At 39.4% G+C, this 18533-nt stretch overlaps 1 protein-coding gene across 1 annotated transcript in view; it reads left to right on the forward strand.

Moving 5' to 3' along the window:
- Window positions 1-18533, forward strand: part of SMYD3 (SET and MYND domain containing 3) — a 385869-nt gene that overhangs the window by 175712 nt on the left and 191624 nt on the right. The window lies entirely within an intron of this gene.

Consider the following 18533-nt stretch of genomic DNA (forward strand, 5'->3'; position numbering starts at 1 on the left):
TTTCTGCAGGTGTATGTTATTGTGCAAACAGAAACATCTCTTTTCCTTTTTACCTCAGTGGACATTGACACTGTTAATGTGATTAACATGTATATATAAAAACCTGGAAGCTGGAGACCCTCCTTTGTGAGTTGAGAAATCTGTAGCAATGCAGGTTTGCCGTGCCTGTTCAAAATGTAGGGAAACCCTCTCATTTCTTGCACGTGACAAATGAATTATAGCCTGTTGACCAAAAGCACATCCTGGCATCTTGTAGCCTCGTTCAGCTATGTCAGATGTTTACATGATGAGCTAGCCATTCGATGAATTAACAGCTTCAAAAAGCAAACCAAGTACACCTCCAGTCTCAGTGTTGTTTTCCCCTCTTTCTAAACCCACTAAAAATATAACTTTTGCCAATTTCCTGAACTTGGCAAAGGCTTTTCAACAGCTCTCTATAAATCACTGAGAGTATTATATTTCTGCTTCCTGGAGGGAAATGTGCATGGTAGGATTCAAACCAGTCATTAAGTGATCCTCAGGGGCATGGCATCAGCTTGCACTGCTGGTGCCTTATTATTGTTGTTAGATGAAGGCAGCAACTGTTGCGTAAATGGAATTTTTGGTTGAAGAAATTCTTGAGGACAAATCCTGGCCATGTTTCTGTGGCCAGCTTGAAGCAGAACATGTCCAGTGTGCAGGTGGGAAGAACAGGACATGAGGTGCTATGAAAAGGCAGGTTTAGGAAGGCTGTGAAGCCTATTTGATTGCTTGTGTCAAGCAGGAGTAGATGCAGAACTGCCAGTCAGCTTTCTGTTGGAGAAGACGCGTAGGGTTTGAAGAGTCTTGGTTCTTCCTTAAAGCGGTGCACCTTGGGGCAGAATTATTTACAAATAGCATGTAACTGCCCTGTGCAAACACCAGAGCTGGATCTCCCGGGAAATTTCAGTTGTTTCCGGAGTTCACTTTAATTGGAGAAGCTTTTCCTAGCAGCTTTTCCTTCTCTCCAACTGCTTTGCAAGTTAAAATTTTTCCAGTTTCCCAAAGACTCAGCAGTGCTTACCACTCCCCATGACAAGGACTGCAGGCCTGCGTGTCCGTGCCACCCAGAGCCTTCACCGTCACTTGCTGGCACCTTTCCTGGGGTTCCCCACAGGTACACACTCCTGCAGGAGCGGGCACCGGTGTCACGTTGTGCCCCTGGAGCCACAGAGGCGCAAGGCCTCGGAAGCTGTTTGCCTGGGGTTGATGTTGGGGACAGAGTTTGTCCCAGAGCAGTGAGGCTGAGCTCCTCAGGGCACATTTCTATTTCTCATGGTAAAATGTGTTTCTGAATACTAATTACCATTTACAACTGTTTTAATGTCTGCTGAGGGACTTAGCTTGAGGGGAGCAAAAAAACCTTATGGTAATAGTTTCAAAAGAGTACAAAGGCCACATTTTTAGCATGTAATAATTTCAAAAGAGTACAAAGGCCACATTTTTTAGCAAAGCATTTGGCTTGCTTTACATTAAACATGCCCTCAAGTTCCATATTTATTTTTAATATATTACTCTTACAGCTTCTCTTCCTCCACAGTGATTTTGCCTTGCTGAATAACATCCACTCAGCTTTCTTTATCCCAAACAGAGCTGTCATTCTTAAAGATTAAATTGGTATCATCCTTTCCCCAGCCCCAGCTGTCCTTGGCTTCCTTCAAGTTCTTGTCAGCGCGATCAAAGTATAGTGCGCTTGTACCCATATTTTAAAATCTATACTGGTTTTGTTTCTTTTGGATAGTACCCAGTCTATCACAGTGGTCAAAATTGTTTCTGGCATCCATGGAGATAATTATGGTGTGTCATAATGTTGTGAATAGTGTATTGCATTAATCTACTTACAGCACCAGTGGAATTCTAGATAAGAAAAATAATTGTTGGGCTTCTAGTCAGACATCTAGGGATTGCCATTCTTCTATACTTCTTAGCATCATTGATTAACGAACATGGCTTAAAAGAAGAATATACCTATGAGTCTTTACTGAATTTATTTAGACTGCACATGAGACCTGTTTCAAATTTTGAGCTGAGACTAAATGCATTTGACAAGAATTCTGGCATGATCAATGGCAAAGCTATCGGGCAATGTCTTGCCACTTTTAAGGCTGCACTGCTACTTCTGTCTTCATCCCAGTGATTTTTATTTCTTTATTTTTCTTCCCAAAATATACCTTTTGTTTTTGACAAGTTCTATTGTTCAAATTTTTATTCTATTTTAAATCTTCGAAGGAAAAGACATCATTGCCACGGTGGATTGTAATAGGTGATATTTCTAAATGATCTTCTGATCCACTTGTCAGTCTTCTCTGTTGTGGAAGCTGCCAGGACCCCAACATGAATGCAGGGGGGTTAATGAATTTAGGATTTGGGCATTATGTATATGTTGTAAAACTGTGAATTTTTTATGTGTGTGGACTGTAGACTGTAGATAGATTAAAAAAATTTATGGCATCTTCATATACATCTTGTGATTTAAGGGATAAATAACACAATATTTGGTATAACAGTGCCAAAGATGCTGCATGCCAAAGATTATTCAGACAATTTTCTGCAAACTTTGGTTTAAATGAACAACCTGCTAACTCCATTAACCTCAATCCTTTGTATCTCTACGTACCACAATAATAGAGCGTCTGCTGTAAAAAAATGCAGTGTCTGACTGTAGTACATATTTAGAACTATTTAATTATAATATTTCACCAATGAAACATGGGCTGGTCATTTATTTAACTCCTTGCTTGATATTTCTATTTCAAAGAACAATGAAGTTAAGAATTTATCTAATTTTATGAAAATGCAGTCCCAACAGAGGAAGTTGGACTAGATGATGTCCAGAGGTTCCTTCTGACCAACATTTCTATCGTTGTTTGATTAAACACGCTGCTGTTAATGACTTACAACCTTACAAATTTGTCACCTTTGATAGAAACAAAGGTAGTAACAGATGCTACATTTGCAGTTTTCAGAAGGAAAAAAGTTTTGAAAGAAAAATGAGGCCAAGACATGGCAATGTGAGATCCAGTAATGAGAGTACTCTTACCCAACTCTCAGTGAGTGTGTACAGCTCCTTAGTGGATTTTGCTAATGTATTTATTTATGTTGTGAAATTCCGGTAATATAAACAATATTGGTTCATGTTTCCTGTGAAGTTAGTCTGGAAAAGGAACATACCGGAGACTGTACCTCCTAAGGAGCTTGTGTCCCGTGTTACAGAGGCTCATCTTAGGTGGGACAGAAGCAATTCCGAGAGTCAGAGCAAACAGGTTTTTGTGCAAGACCGTGGTTTCAGCAGTCTCACCATCACCTTGGGGACAGTGAAGTTCAAGTCATAAGGCGTTTTTGCTGAGACTGAGCTTTACACAGCCCATCACAGTATTCAACCTGGAGTCTGTAATTTATATTTCTTTTTTACTAAATCCTTGGTTCACTTCAGTCTTCCATCTAACTCTGGTATTAAAAATAGGAGTGATTAACCACCAAGCCGCCTAAATTATATCCACTCTCCTGTGCAGTTTATTGTGCTGTTAAGTAATTCTCTGTTTGTTTGGTTTGTTTTGCAGGTAAGTAGCACTTAGCATCTGTTAGTCAACAATTTACGGTAAGTATATTTTGTACTTAGCAAAAACAAAGTAAAATTCATGTTTGATTCTTTAAAGGGAATATACGAACTAGGAAGTTAGTCACACAACAAAATTTGTTTCAGATGCTAGTCTGTGCCCAGAATCTTTGCAGATGTTATGGGTTTAGAACGTTTTTCTCCTCAAAGTATTATTCATCTGTTGCAGGAAGAAATGAATATAAATACTCAAGGCAATATTTAAGGAAGTTGAGCAAACAATGTTTACTTTAAAAAAAATAAACAAATGAAGGTTTCTTTTTTACTCTCAACTCCTTTCAGTTATAGTAATCTTGGAAGTTGTTTGTAACTAAATGAAAATTTCATACACAAATGCTTTATGTAAACCTCGGTGTCCCTTTAACTTTTTTTGCTACAGGATATTTCTTAGACTCTTCTGCTTATCCTGTCTTTGGCTTGATGAAAATACTATTAATGCCTTAGTTCTTATCTATCTAGTTTAATTAATAGATCTCAGTGTGCTTCCTAAAAGATGCCAGTGTCATCATCCTTATTCAGCTGGAGAGAGAATGTGGTGAAGAGACCATACTCAGACAGTAGAAAAAATGTGTCCTGGGTCACTATCAGGGCTTTGACAGGGCTCAGCATCTTCTGTGAGTGCACAGGTGTTCTCAAATAAATCCGATTTTTCTAGTACACATCACTTGTCTCATTAGTTTAAAGTTTTAATATGGCACTTAGTTGCTGTCCAAGCAAACTTTAAAATCTGATTTTTCATTTTTAGGTTTTTTTACTTCCTAGCCACTCCAGAGGCAGTTGTTATACTGTTAATATACTGTGAAAGGTGCTACAGCTTTGCACTGCAGTGTTTGGAATTTAATAAGTGAACATGGTACATTTTTTCTTGTGGTAAGACTGATAGACTCTCAGCACTTGATGCAGATGGTGTTTGAGCATATGGTAGTCTTAGAAAGTCACTGTGTTTTTCCTCCTCGTAGTTTTAACTTTGTAGAAGATTTTCTGTTATTGCTAGACTGTATACAATTCTTACCTTGGTGTTTTGTTTGGGTTTTTTTTTTTAACATGTTCTCCTTTCTTCTCTTCATAGGTCCCATTTTTTGTCCTGGAGCATTTTTATTTTGAATTCATATTGTTCTTTTCAACTGATCGCACAATTCAGTCATCCTTAGTCACAGAGGCTTTTTCTTTCATCCTTACCATACCTTGACAACACCTGTAAGTTTATGATCTAGTCTATGTTTATTTTAAACTCTAGTCATTCAAATGTGTATGTTATACTGGTGCCTTAATTAGCTGGTTTGCTTTGACTATATTTTCTCTTTTTCCCATGGCATCTTCTCCAGAGGTTTACTTGTGCTGCCTGTTTTCTGTCATCTTTTGTAAAATATTTTGCCAGACGATTATTGCTCTATGTCAACTATCATTTTCTTCCCAGAGATTTTTCTAATTCATATTTGTGCAAGCACATGCAAAAGTGAGGTAGATGTGAAGTTGCATTTAAACACAGGCTGACAGAGAAATGAGATGTGTCGGCTAAAACTGTCTAGACCAAAATCTGGACTTGGAGTTACGCATTCTCTGCAGAAGTCAACTCTGAATTCCTTCCTCCCTTTGAGACACCATTATCACTTTGTGTCCCCATTTTATCTGTTGTGTGCTGAGTTGGTTACATCGCTGTGTTTCCATAATTTAATTTTTTGAGGGCAGGTTACAGGACTGGTGTGGTCAAATAAGAAGGATGAATGGATGCTTTTCATTTGTTTTTTTATTTGTTCTGTCTGGTCAGGGGTGGGGAGGAGGGTCTTGGCCTTACAGCTTTTCCTGGCAGAGGCTCAGCTCATCATCCAGCTGCAGGGAAGGGTTTCAAGAGGTGATTTCCTAGCTCTAGTGCCTCATATTAGGCCTGGGATTAAGAAAATCTAGATTGACCTGCTGACCACACTTTGGCTATCCCAGTTCAAAGCACTAGCAGTCTTTTTGGCTGAAAAGGTTATCTCTGAACAGCAGAGGTAAAAAAACCCTAACCCTGGTGCTAATTGACTTCGACATGTTTTATTTGTTTTTTTTTTTAATAATTTTTACATAACTTACTTTCAATAAGTTTTCCTAAGATTGAACGTATTTCCTAGCATATTTTCCACCTTCCAGTAGAAACATATCATATATGGGGTCATACTGCAAGAACAAATTTTAGGATGTTATGGTCTCAGAAATTTGTATCATGCAGTTCTGCATATTGTTTCTGAGGCGATGTTTTCAAAAAGTTTGTAGAAATATGGAGACTTAACGGTTCAATTAAAATTCTGTTCCATTAATATGTTGGAAATAGTAGCATGGGAGACTTTTTTGAGTGTAATAAGCAGAAAAAAAAAAAAGGGTGAAAGAATCATCCTTATTAAAAAGATACGCATTGTGCCTCTATAATTACAGTGAGTTTTATAGTTAAAATAAGGACTGAAATGTATCATAAGATTATGCATGAAAAATATGAGGCATCTCTTCAAAACAATATCCCTTATTCTTGAAGTGCTGAATAAATTTTGTGCATTTTTTCCAACAGACTGGTCATTTAGACTGAGATAAAATTAATGTTTTAAAATTATATTGTATGTAAGAAATTTCTTGTATCTTGAAGTATGTTTACTGTTATTGTTGCAAGCGATCTCAGACAAGGCAATGCCTTACACGCATGAAAGTTCCTAGAAAGTGACTAGTGAGTACACCTATGTAGTTTATGAAAATATTTCTAGAGGTAATTTGTTTTGCTTTTACCTGGGAGTTTCTATGCTGAAGCAGTTGAAAATAAATTAATTCTTCAAAGAAACTGATGAAGATTTGTCTTCTCTAAAAGTGTTTTTTACCTCCTATTCTGGATGGCCTATTAATTAAAGATAGCCTCGACAGAAAGGTCACCTTCCATTAATCTGACTGTGGTTTGGGATGGGCACTTCTATGCCCTTCCCCAGGCAGGCTTCCTGACTCTCTGGCAGTGTGGGAAAGGAAAGTCTGTCCTCATTTCCACTGGCAGCAAGAAGCAGCCTCGATCACTTGTCCTTAAAAATTGTCCATAAAATTTCATGCACTGTTTAACTTTGCTGTTTTTCCTTTGGTACCTGTTTTGCTGTTGTACTCTTCATTCTGAAACAATATAAATTCTGGTCAGAAATTAGGCTTTACCTTTTCCCAAGAGTATCATCAGCATTATAATAAGATATGTAAAATACTGAACATCAATGGAAATAATAGTCCTGTTTCGTTTGTCTCAGTAGTTGTATAGTACCTCCCTTTTATAGGCAGTCAAGATTAGATCTCCTATTGGCTTTAGATGGCAGGGATTTACTCTCATATAGCACCAAAAACCATAAGCAGGTTGTGTCAATAGAAATAATTACACTGGATCCAGCACATCCCATTTCATGTCTTATCTGAGTAAAGCAGCTAGATTATGTATTTATTAAAACAATAATAAAATACAGGTTCATCTCTGTGTGACTCCATTTTAACATGCAACTGTCACATTCACTCTTTTATAGCTCTTTCATTACTGTAGTTTCCTCAGTGAAGGAAAGAATAAAACCAGTGGCTGGCTGAGAGATGTACCTGCGACTTTCTGTTCTCAATGAGTTACCCTGATACATTTATATCTTGTGGTTCTTCTCAAGATTTTTTGCTAGCTGCCTTATTGGAACATGTAAGGTGAAAATTCAGGTGCTATCTTGGAAGTGTGAAAGGTGTGCTCTCATTTTCACTAGGCTTTCTAAAAAGCTTGGGAAAAGGGATGCGAGCAAAAGGGATATTTTATATAGCATGAGGACAAGGCACTAAATTCTTCCATCCAAAAATTTTAAACCCCACTTTCATATCAGGGGAAGACTATTTGAGAGTTTGTTCTTGTAAAAAATTGAAGGAATTGATTGAAGATTTTGTAGTTCAGTAGTTGTTTGTTGAAATGTAACAGGTAACTAACATTGGTTTGGTTGTTTCCTACTATTTCCTTTAGCATCCTTTAAAACAACCCCCCTTTTAACTTGTTATAATGTTAAAACTTGCGTCAAGCAGAGATACATCAATTGGTTCTTTGAGACTGGAAGGGTATCAATCTGATATTGTTTAATTTGCCAGGTTGGAGGAGCGTACAGCATTTATAGAACAGCACAAGTGGCAATTTCTCTGCACTGTTTTGTCAGTGTGCCTCAGGAGGAAGATCTGAGGGACCACATCTGGGTGTATGAGAGGATGTCCCCCTTTTTGTGACTTTCATCCTTTTTCCTGTCTGCAGGCCTTTTCCACAATGTTGCAAATTAGTGCTAACTTCACTGGTGACTTTGATGATGTTAGGAGCTTGTCTACAGGCTGGGTTGATACTGCCAAGATAGCGTCACTGAGCAATCAGGTGCTGCTAAATACGTAGTGGTGATCAAAATGGTTTGTTGTGCTGAATTCAGACTAATAGCTTATGGAGGAATTTCTGTTCCCTGTTACAATTTTTTTGAAGTTTTTCTTTTTTTCCGTGTGCTTTGTAATGCTTTCAAAACAACAGCCATTTTGCTAACTTGACTTTGAAGCTGGAAATGTCAAGTTGAAAACTAGAACCAACTTACGTCATGTCTACACCCCACTTAGAGCAAGGGGGCTGCCTGGGCCCTGGTGCTGCTGCTGCTCGGGTCCTCTCCTCTGCATCCAGAGTGTCCTGGGATATGGGCGAGAGCAGGACCTCATCCTTCAGCCAAGTAGCGCAGGCTGGCTGTGAGTAGAGATGGTGGCAGGTCTGGAATGCTGGCCATGCCCGGGATCCCATGCCCTGTACTCCAGGCCTGTGAGTAACTAACATGTGCAATTTGGCATACTTTTTGGCAATAAAAATCACAGGATCTTGGAAAGAGGGGATAAGCTAGTTGCAGTGGAGGTGCACCTGCTGAGATGGTAAGCTGTGATTAAACTAAGGCTGAAAATCATTTAGCTTTTTGTGGAAGTAAACAATTCAGCATATATATGCTTAAAATCCTGGGGGGTTTTAGTTGCTCTCTTTTGTAGCTACAACAAGAACACAAATCCTGTTCCTTTGATGAGCTTCCATGTGGTTATTACTGAGATATGCTCATTTGTCAAAACTTAATGGACCACAAAAAAATGAGTGTCTCAACAAGTACATCTATATTCATGTTTTAATTCAGACCAGGAGTGGTCTTCTGAAGTGAATTTCCCAATCAATCCCATTCGGTTGGTTTTGGTTGAGGAGCAGTCCCGGAGTGCATGAACTTGATGCTTTTTCAATGGAACTAAACTGAAGGGTGTGCTTGGGGAGTTTTGAATGCACTCCAGGTGCAAGTGAGCATCAAGACAAGGCACCGAAGCAGAGCTATTCTGAAGTTCAAACAAAGAAACAGAAAAAATCTGAAATATATACAGTAGGGATGACAGATCCTCAGCACTAAATTTAGCTCTAGAGACCAATTCCTATTTGTCTGTAATACCTGCTAACTTACATCTAGCCAGTGCTACTGTATGCCTTTTGGGTGCTTACTGCCTCATGGAGTTAAAACATCTCTGTTTTGGACAAAGATACTGTGTCCACTTTTTATGATTTATACTAACACAGTCCCTGCATAAGATCTTATTCTTTTCATAGTGCTTAATACTGATAAAATACCACAGAAATGCGTGTCATTCTGCAGATTGGGAAGACAAGTGTTACTATGCGAGGAGTGGCAAAGCTGAGCATTATGAAATGGGTGCTTCTGCCCAGTTTTTAAATGCATTCATGCATATTTAGCATTTCTTCCTTTGAAAAAGCCAATTCTTGATTGTATCTAAAAAGAAGAGTCAGGGTTCTTGCTTTGATGTTAGAGAGGCATGAACCTCTTCCTTCAGTCGCAGGGTGAGTGCGTGTATTGAACACTCTGGAGAGCCACGTACTGACATGCTGCGCCTTTTCCATGTACCTTGAAGAATGAGTCCAAAGCAAAAATGACTCTTTAGGGTCAATGGCTGACGAATAAACCTTTGCCTCCCTTTCCTTACACGCAGTCATTAATCTCTAGAAAAATCAGAGCAGCTAATTATGTTGGGTCATTGTTGCTGTGTCTGAGTCTTCGGAATACTTTGGAGAGTGACATAAGGTTGCTGTGGGTTTTGACGATATTCTGTTCCAGGCACTGTGCAAAGCTTTAGCACCTTTCCATATACCAGCTGAGCATGTGTCAGTAATGGCATAATGATTCAGCTCATGAAATTGCTGAATGAAGTTCAGTGTTATGGAAGGCTGAGGGAAGATACCATGAAGTTACTAGTGCGACAAGCGTAAGCCAGTGTGGCAGTGTTAGGGAGGCTGCTGGTGAACAAGAGAGAAGAACTGACTAAAAAAAGACGAGGGTGAAGAAGCAGAGGAGATGAGTGCCCTGTAAAAAAAATATTCATAGTCCATAACAAAATCCAACAAAGTTTTTTTCAATTAGTAGTGCTGAAGATGGGTTAAAAATTGCTCCCAAGCCATTCTTATTCACATATGTGATGAAGTTCATAAGGATTTAATTGCAGCAGTAATAATTTCATCTTATAAATAACAAACAACCTCAAACTGCTACACAAAGGAGATTGATGCTACTACCCCATTTCTGGGGGGGGGGGGGGGGGAAACGAGATGGGGGGGGGGGGAAATTTTTTGAAGGCACTCAGCAGATCCAAACAGAATGGGCAGCAGTTCCCAGATCTCCCTAAAGTCTCAGTTCAGTGCTCAGCTTGCACAGTACCTATAAACCCGCAGGCACCAGTTGGTGGCTCTGTGGCGTAGGATGGGCTCTGCATGGGGGTGCTCACCCAGCCTCTGGGAGCTGTCCCCACTCTGGTGGCCTCCTCAGCCTTCACAGTACCTGATCTGGGATGAGGAGGGGGAAGACTGGGGGTGGACTCCTCCTCTTCCTTCTCCCAGAGGTGGCCAGTGTCATCCAGTTGCTACCGAATGTTATGTGCAGTCATGCAAAGTTCGTATGTAACTAACTCTCTAGTTTGAATGATTTATATGAGCTACTGTGATGTCCAAATTTTGTCGAGTGGCAATATTGGCAGTAAGTTGTCCCTCATCATTTTGTAGGTATTAGTAAGTTCATTTTGTGTTCTTTGATAGTGCTTCTTATCTAATTTATTTTAAATGACTTGTGTCAGTTCAGTAAATACTCATTCTGATTTAAAAAGCATTTTCACAGGTGCTTTACCACATTTGTATTCAAGAGGCATATGCTCCTTTTGAATCCATTGGATCTAATCGCACGGGTACACCATACGGATGTGCAGTTACTTTCAGAAGCAGATGTTTCCACCCACGTACAGACGGATTTCTATAAGATGAAGTAGAGACTTCTGTATCAGAGAAAACCATTGTCACTGTCAAATTCTTTGGTCTTGTCGCTCTCCTGCTTCTTCCTAAGCGTTAAATTTGGTTCCAAAGTGTGCAAATGACTTCCAGGCAGGGGGGAGAGGTGATAAAACACCTTCAGAAAGCCTTTGTAACTTTGCATCAGGAACAGGATCCAAGGGTTACCTTCTGGCAAAACTGCTGGAAACTAGATAGCGTGTGTGTTGCTTGCCAGAGAAGCCTCAGGCCCTAGTTCACCGTACTCTTGGTAAACTTCAGACTCAGACTGTATTCATGGCATGGTGCTGGGTTATATGTTCCATTAGTTACCAGATCCACTCTCACAGCTTTGGACTGGTTATCTTCGAAACTTTAGAGGGAGGTCGGACTGTGTTAGGATGGGTGTGGGGGGGGTGAAGGTGAAGCAAGGATGTAGGGAAGAAGGCTTTATAGGATTTCCCGATAGAGCTGGCAGCTCCGTTTGCTGTCCATTTTCTCGGTCTCCCTTCGGAGCTGCATTCTCCCCCGTGTCCAGTAGATGGTAATGGTGTGTTAAAAATGCTGCTTCATCCTTATTTTGATCGGAGGAAATACTGGTGCCACAATCGCGATGGATATGCTAGGTTCCCAATGGTTATGTACCAATGATTCATTTTTACTACTCTTTTTTTTTAAATTATTTTAATTTCTTGTAAGTTAATCAAGCTGCTCGGATAGCAAGGTCTTAGTCTATATTGCTCACTCATAATATTTTGGCTTAGACTTTGTTAATCACTTTCACAGATGTCACTGATTCTGTATTATCTGTAGACCCCTTATGAAATATTATGATAAAGGAGGACAGGCTACATGATTTAATGGCCCCTTCCAGACCTGAAATTCTATTAATCTCCCTTCTATGGTATATTGAAAAGATAACTAGGACTTCCTACACTACAAAGGAAGAAAGGGAGGTTTTTTGAACTAAAACTTCCAAATGCATTTCTCCTGCTTCCACAACCTCAGGGTCAACTGCTTTTGATAACTGGAATAAGCATTTTAATTTCATTTAATAACTTGCTAGAGACAAGCGCCATCTCTTTATGTGGCACATCTACTACCTTAGTGAGACCATAAACAAGCTGCTGTTGGGAATGGCATCTAGTTTCTATGTAAGTATCCAAAAATTCCTGAATTTTGGAAATGCTGGGCTTTTTTAGGTACTATGTGAAAATCAGGCCACATTTGGTAAGGCTTGTCTATAACCAAAGTTTCCATTCTTTAGACAGACTAAGCAGTAAAAAACCACAATAAAAATAGACCTAATAAACAGATAAATAGTTAGCCTTGAATACAGTGAAAGAAATTTTTAAAGATGAGAGTATGGCTCCCTGGTGTTTCTGTCCATCCGTTTATTTAGGCTTTTCTATACATTCTATCAGCATAATGCCTAAGCAAGTAATTTAATATAAAACCAGCATTATAGGTTTGCTGGATTCCGATACGTGATTTAACGGTTATGTACTTATCCTGTAAAAGATATTTATGAAGACACCTATATGTATGCACTGTTATAAAGATAAGTATTTTTTACTACATCAACTGTTAGGGTTTTTTTCAAAGCCATTGATGTTGGTTTTGTAATGCAGCTCTTTTAAAGCTATTCTGAAAGGAGGTCCAGTCACCATTAATTCCTGTGTAAATTAAGCATAATCACTCAGAGAAGAGACCCTTTATTTAGTGAGTTTAAAGCTCATTATACAATTTTGTAGGGGAAAATTACCATGCCTGTAAATTAGCTGTATTTCCTAATGAAATAACTTTGCAATTTTTTTCAGCCTCCATTGATAGGAATAAGAATTATAGTGGCACTGGAAAGTAGAATTGTGCTATTCCTACTGGCAGTTTTCCCAGTTCTAGAAGAAATTATAACTGTGAACACATTTTGATTCAGATTCATCTCAACATGTAACAAAAGCATCTTTTGTCATGGTGTTTTTTCAGCTCCTCTTTTCCACCTCTTTTATTAGAGCCTAAAGCCAGCTCCACCAGCCTTACTCGTGGCATATGATGACACAAATTCTCTGGGGGCATGTGGCTTTCTCAAGCAATAAAGCAGCATTACACTCCTCATTCTTGAGGACACACTATTTCATATGCGAATCATGTTTCGAGGGACAAAACAGCAGAACTCACCGTGTTCTTTTTTTCCAAAAATGAGGCTTGCATCTTCCCATCAGGTTTGTAAAGGCAAGCATGCTTACCGTAGATGTCTGTGCTTATCTAGTTTTATCCTGACATACAGTTGTAGATGGCAGCGAATAGATGGCTTTTTAAGTGCTTTGGCCACAGCTACCAGCAACAGGAGTGGTAAAAGACAAAATAATTGTTCTTGAGCAGACTGTCCTCTTCCCACCGGCAGCACCCTCACGTGCAAATTAACAAGACAAGCCGGTGCCTATAGCTCTGCAATGCGTACACAACTGTCTGGTAAGCCAGGTGTCATGACTGCTTCAGCAGCTAAAAGCAGAGATCCATGGACCTGCTGTAAAATTGAAAATAATTTTAAGAATGCCTGAAATAATTGTCTTTTCCTGAAGTTGGTTACATTTTATTATATGGATATTAATCATATGTACTCATAGAGTGTAGTGGTTTTTCTCTCATTTGAGAAAGGTATAAATACATTTATGGGCATATGGATTAGTATCCTCAAAGCTTCTTTCTTCTGTTCCTGCTTTGGTCAGTTTTCATCTTTATAAAATGAAGGTTTGAGAAGAGTTTAGCTTTGGAAAATAGCATGAAGACAGACCATAAAGGAGTATTCTGAAAAGTCAGCTCAGAAAGGTTTGGGTGCCTTCTTCATTTCTTCACACAATAATTCTGTTTGTTCTATGGTAACGGCAAGATGCAATGTTCCTTGGAGCCTTTTGCAGTGTATTAAAATTAGTGAAAGATGAAATGGGCTTAAGTAACATTTGATCAATATGAAACTTTACAACACTGCGAATAATATTCCTTCAGCAGTTAGCAGCTGGTACTGAAATTCTGCTGCTGGCCAGTGTTTTTGGGTCAGGCTACCACAGAAGTTCGATAACTCTGGTTTCAGACTTGCTCACGGGCCAGCACAGAAAAGCAAAGCCATTTCTTAAATACTGATTCCATTGATTTCTGTTTAGAGTCCCATTTACAACATAGGGCTGTCTGTACTTGTCAAACAGGTCGTCAGGGTGAAAAATCTTATTTCTACTTTGGATGGTATCAGAAGGTATCTTCCTGAAGTTAGTGTACGCAGGTCTGAAGTTTCAGTACTTTTGTGTATGTACACTACCACTGATTTTCAGTGCTCAACAGTAGATGCTCAGCACTTCTCAAGGGTGATGTATTTTTGCTTAACATTTTCAACACCTGAAGATGGACCCCTGCGATAGTCACAATACTAAAATTCATTTTCTTTGGGAATGTGGAAATAAAATAATGTGAATTTCCTACGGTAGCCACTTCTGAAAAAATTAAGATTGAAATATTTATTTCTGATGAAATTTAATATTTTCGGTTTTGTTTCAGCCTTGATGCCTTTTATCTTTTATAAATTAAAAAAGAGAAATAAGGTTGGTTGTTGCACAGAACCAACAATTAGCATTAACAAAGCTATAGGATGGAGGGAAGGAAAAAGAAGAATAAGCAAATTTGAGGTGAAGGGTGCATTACTCCATCACTACTCTGATAATTAGAGAGAAAAAATTAATAGTTGCCATAAAGTATTTTAAATATGAGAGTCTCTTATTAGGTTCTTCGAGAGTGTAATTAATCACTTGCAGCCACGTATGTTATTTGTGTAGTGGTGTACAGTACTAGCATTTCATTAAAAACCAGTTCAATAATAATGGGTCACTCAAGCTGTCGTTTTCCCCGGAGAAGGTTGGGAAGCTGAATGCGTGCTGCTTCGTCTCTCGTCTGCTGTGCCAGCACGCTGACTCGGGTGGGAGCAGGGCGGTGCAAGCCAAATACCCGGGAATCATGTTTGAGAAACCCCCTTGGTCTGGGCGCAAATGTGGTGGTGAGCCCCGGGAGCGGAGGGACGGGCGGAGGGCAAACCCGCAACGCGGCGGCGGATGGGCAGGATGCCAGCCAGCCCTTTGGCCAGGCTGGCCCAGGCTCCCTCACCCTCCAGCCGGGACCCCAACCTTCCCCTTGGGCAGTGTGGGGGACAGTGTCCCCGGCAGGCGCTGCTACCGCTGGAGCATCTGTCCATGGCCGGTGTGGGACTGTCCATGTGCACGCCGACACCGGTCTGATCCTATGAGTCAGTGCACGATCTGGTTGTGTTTTTCATCTGCTAGTGGATGCGCCGGTGGCCCTGTGGCCATGTGGAGGTGGAAGTGCCACCGCCGGAGCTCTTTGGGGGTGTTTATTCGATCTTACTGTGCAACTAGATGCCAAATTAGATGAAGTCTTTAGGCCAGAACGCTGTTAGGCCACTGAATTTACAAACTGCTAGTGTTGGCTGTGCCACAAAATTATTGTTGTCTTGCTTCTTAAAGACTTCTGATAGAGACTGCATGTCACAGCCAAATTCCTACCAAAAGGAAGTCCTGCAGTTATGTAGAAATATTTCATTAATAATATAAAATAAATGCAAGTAATATATTGCCCTAAAGACAAAGGGGTTTGGCTGTCATAATTATTTTTTTTTAGCAACACTCATGGGTTAGATACTCATAGCTCCTGTGCTGCCCTAGTGCCCTAGCTAGTTTGCACTGACAGTGAAGTTAAGAGAAAGAGAGGTACACAAGGTCTTGGAGGTGCTCTGTGATTGTCGCTTAGTTTTATTAATCTCTCAAGGAACGAGATAAACTCAGGGGGCCAGATTTTGCCTAATATGTTCCACATTACTTCTGAGGGATAGGATGAAATCTGAGCAAGGGTAAGAAGGTGCCTTTGCTGCCCACTGGGATTTGGGAACTACTGAGAAACATTTGTCAATGCACGGTTCTTGGGAGGCCCAGGTATTGCTGGTTTCCTGAGTGAGTCCTAACAGAAGGTTGGGAACTGCTTCACAAGTTAATCATTGCACCCTCAGAGGGTGTAAGGTGGTCTGTGATGAAGTATGCAGTAAATGAAAGACATTTTCCCATGCAGCTGAAGGAACCTGAAGCCCCGTCCTGCACCATCTTCTACTTGTGACTTACCTTCCTTTTGAAATACTTCTCACTGGCGTTACAAGGAAACACATCAGTCCCCTGGAGTCGTGCTTGGAGTAAATGAAGAACAACATATGTTGTGTAGTCACACCCTATCACTTTATATTTTACTTCAAGAGGAATCTTTTGCAATTAGCTTGTTGTTCAAGTCTACAAAGTACAAACATGGCAAGCAGAGTGGTTTTGATAAGGAGGGGACCTGTCAGTAGCTGATCAAGGATTTTTTTTTTTAATCTTAAATATGATTTAATGCTCTGTGAAAAGAATTAAGAATCCCACTTTACACTGAAGCATGCTGTTAATGTGCATATAAAAACCTCAGCAATTTTATTGACAGTTATAAATTCACAGCTGCTGTTGGCGAATTTTTGTAAAAAACTGCTTCCCTTTCCCCAATTCTTTGCAGACCATTGTCATAGGGTGCTATTAGCTAAGGCAGAACCTTATTTAGCAGAAATGCATAGGACTTCAATTTCACTGTATACATCAGGAAAAAAGAAAATCAATGTGAAGCCCAGACTCAGTCTGCTGATGCCAGAGATGACTATCTGTAGAATACAGAAAGAAAACCAGGCTCAGATTAGTTTTTTCTTACACTTTGGATGTTAAAAATGACAGAAAGAGGCTACTGCTGGTGAGAGTTGCTATGACTATTATCTTCATTCAGGTTTGGGGTTAATCCTAAAGACTGGCAGTATGTGTGTCAAGTATTTTAAGTACTTGATATTAATTACTGTTTAAGTTAATTGATGGAAGGATGAGTATTAAGAAACAACATGTGCATTTGCAGTTTCACAATTGCATTGCATATCCACTGTGTATGTGTGCAGGTGATTGCCACATACCCAGGGATGTATGTGTAGGTATATATAAATAGGCAGAGATGTTTCTATGTGTATGTGTACACATATCTGACCTTCTAGTCTATTTATGTGTAAGAACGTGGGTCTGAATGACTCTTTAACTCGTGAATGAATATACACAATTCTTCTTGTGATATTTATACTGATATCTAATCATCAAGAAGATAGAAGGGTGAAGATAATTTTTATTTTCAAAGAAGAAGTTTGGAAAAAAAACCCCAATGCCCAGCTTGCAGAGCTGGGGCCTGTTAAAACTTCACAGGTGGGGTCTCAGCGTGGTTCACTGCAAACACAGCTGCAGCGACGGCAGCAGCGACCTAAAGCTGGTAAGAGTACTGCGTGGGCAGAGAAACCCAGTGAAAGACAATGGAGATACAAAGTTTGTGTGATGCTATTAATTTTTAGTCTAGGTGCAGCTTCTGTTAAAGACACTGTCACAGAGAAGTAACCTTATCGATGATGTTCTCTAGGCTGGTTAAAAAACAAGGAACAGATTTTGTGAATTTTTTAAAAACTTGAAAGTTTTTGTTTCATTGGATTTAAAATAGACTTGTTTTCTTTTTGTATAACACTTCCCATGACGTTTTTTACAGAAATGTCTTTGAAATAGTGTCTCGGATGTGCATGTTGTCCAAAAATATACTTCTTAGTAAGAAATCAAGCTTGATGGTGAATGAGAATCTTTACTAAAACATTAAGAAAAAAATATGGAACTTTTGAGAAAATGGAAAGGTACAATTGTAGCAATTCTGCTTTTGAAAATGGAAAAGCTTTTTTAATTAATCTTTTTTCTGACCCCACTGAAGTTGCTATTCTGGCTTGAGGAAAATGGCATTGACTGGTCTTTCCATGATAGTATGGAGATGTTCTTTATGAGTCTACATCAAGAAGAAGCTGGAGCTTCCCAATTATTTCCACCACCTGTTATATTTAACAAAATAAATAATCTCCTAGAGTTTTCTAATGTTATTTCCAACTGTTATATTTGATACTGTGTTTGTAGGATCAGGATCTGCAAGTCTCATATACTAATTTTTTGGAATAATTTTATTTAAAAATGTTACTTTTTAATTCTAAAACATTACCCACAGCTGCCAGTAGACTCTGTAAAGTAACTGATTTCAGTAATTAATTCCAGAGGAATTTTGAGCTATTTCTTGCCCAAACTCATTCTGTGGTTAAAAAAGGTCCTGGGTTTTCACAGACATGAATTCAGCATACTTGAGCAGTAAATTTGCCTGAATTTCCAAATATGCATAAATGTGCATAACTCAGCTTGGGAAACCAGCTCGGACTTGGAGCTCAGGAGATGCTGGTTCTGAACTCTGTCCTGACAATCTTGCCAGCTGACCCTGATTCATTCATCTGATCTCTTTGAAGAGTACCCCAGGATCCTTGTACAATGTGTGTATATTGTTTGCTTCCTATGCAAAATTATCCCCTCAAGATGCTGTAGTTTTCCATAGTGCTAGATTTTAACGTATCTGAGATATTACTTACTTCAGATAACTCCAGAGGGA

The sequence above is a fragment of the Haliaeetus leucocephalus genome, unplaced genomic scaffold (genome assembly GCF_000737465.1).
Source record: "Haliaeetus leucocephalus isolate CR32 unplaced genomic scaffold, Haliaeetus_leucocephalus-4.0 Scaffold162, whole genome shotgun sequence".
NCBI classification, from domain to species: domain Eukaryota; kingdom Metazoa; phylum Chordata; class Aves; order Accipitriformes; family Accipitridae; genus Haliaeetus; species Haliaeetus leucocephalus.